This window comes from Triticum aestivum, chromosome 2D (genome assembly GCF_018294505.1).
Source record: "Triticum aestivum cultivar Chinese Spring chromosome 2D, IWGSC CS RefSeq v2.1, whole genome shotgun sequence".
NCBI classification, from domain to species: domain Eukaryota; kingdom Viridiplantae; phylum Streptophyta; class Magnoliopsida; order Poales; family Poaceae; genus Triticum; species Triticum aestivum.
In genome coordinates, this window is record NC_057799.1 from 287,292,411 (window position 1) to 287,294,426 (window position 2,016).

Here is a 2,016-nt window from a genome sequence, read left to right on the forward strand (position 1 = left end):
GAAGGAGGTCCGTTTCGTCCGTTTTGCGGTACGCCACACCCCTCTCGATCAACATGACCCCCGTTTCGACCGTAGGAGGTCCGTTTCTTCCGTTTTGCGGTATGCCACACCCCTCCCGATCAACAGGACCCCGTTCCGAACGTAGGAGGTCCGTTTCCTCCGTTGTGCGGTACGCCAGGCCTCGTTTCCATCGCCTGTTCCGTCCAAGCCCTCCCAATGAACACGACCACGCATTCCGTTCCGACCCAGCCGGTTGGCTCCCACGCGTTCCGTTGCCTCCCGATGAACACGACGCATTCCGTTGCCTCCCCATGAACACGACGCATTCTGTTGCCTCCCCATGAACACGACGACGATGCTGTTTCTCCGTTCCGACCCAGCCATGTACACGAGCCCTGGCCGTACGTATGCGCGAGTAGGCGTTCGAGACCCCGCCCGTATGTACACATACGTGGCCGTATTTTCTTTCTTGCACCCTGGCCGCTGTACGTACGTGTACATGCTACGTGTGCGCCTCTACTACGACACGTACGCGCCTCTACTACGACACATGCGCGCCTCTACATCCACCAGTATATATGTACGTACACGTTCGCGACCAGAATGACAACGCTACGTACGCTTCGACCAAGTGGGTCCCGACTGTCAGGCACTTCCTTGCATGCGAAGATGTAGCTGGTGGGTCCCAGCAGTCAGGGGGGCGAATCATTTTTTTGCCCGGACGCACTTCCTTGCATGCGAAGATGTAGCTGGTGGGTCCCAGCAGTCAGGGGCAAATGTTTTTTTCACGAAGTATGGTGGCTGTCCGGTGGGTCCCCGCTGTCAGATGGAGGAATAATTATTTTGCACGTAATAAGGAGGCACTTCCTTGCTGCGGCCGTGGACCCAGTTGTCAGCCTCTCCACGTACAGTCCACGTCCGATGGAAGCCGTCCCTTGACCACATTGACCATGCCGCGCCGAGAGCACCAGGGCGGTGGACGACGGCGAGGCCTAGGAAGGGGACGACGTGGAGCCGGGGAAGACGTGGCAGTGGATGCCCACGCATAGAGGAGTACGAGGGTTCACTGGTTCGCTGTGGTGTGAGGCTGCCGTCGCCGCAGAATAACAGGGGGTGTGGGTGAGTAGAGGGATGGCCTAGCCAGCGGTGGGAGTAGTAGGGGGCGGTGAGGCCTCCGCCGCATCGCAGCCGGCCACGGGAGGCAGGAGCACGAGGCACGACCGGCGCTGGTTTGGGCGGCTGGAGCAAGAAGACCAGAGGTTGAAGAAGCACTACGGCCGTTGGATGGACATCGTACGGTCACTGGAGCTAGAATCGTGCATATTGACTAAGTTGACAAAGCCCTCCGTCCCCGTCAACTTAGTAGGCCCACAAGTCAGCCTGCCACTATACTAGGTGCCAGCTAACAGGGGGAGTATTCATTTTTTTGTGCGTAATAAGGAGGCACTTCCTTGCGTGCAAAGATATAGCTGGTGGGTCCGAGCTGTCAGCGGCGGTAACGTTTTTTTCGCGAAATACAGAGGCCCTTTCGGTGGGTCCCTGATGTCAGGTGGAGGAATCATTATTTTGCGCGTAATAAGGAGGCATTTCCTTGCGTGCGGACGTGGACCCAGCTGTCGGCCTCTCCACGTACAGTCCACTTCAGATGCATGTCGGTCGTTGACCATGTTGACCAGGCCGCGCCGAGAGCACCAGGGCGGTGGACGACGGCGAGGCCTAGGAAGGGAACGACACGGAGGCAGGGAAGACTCGGTAGTTGTTTCCCACGCGGAGGGGAGTTCGACTGTACGAGGGTTTACTGGTTCGTCTGCCGTCGCCGGAGAATAACAGCAGGTGTGGGTGAGTAGAGGGATGGCTAGGCCAGCGATGGGAGTACGGTGGGGCGATGAGGCCTGCACGGCAGCAGAGCCGGCCGCGGGGAGGAGGGAGCAGGCAGTCCCGCCGGCGCTTGTTTGAGCGGCTGGAGCAGGAAGAGCAGAGATTGAAGAAGCACGACGGCCGTTGGATGGCCATCCA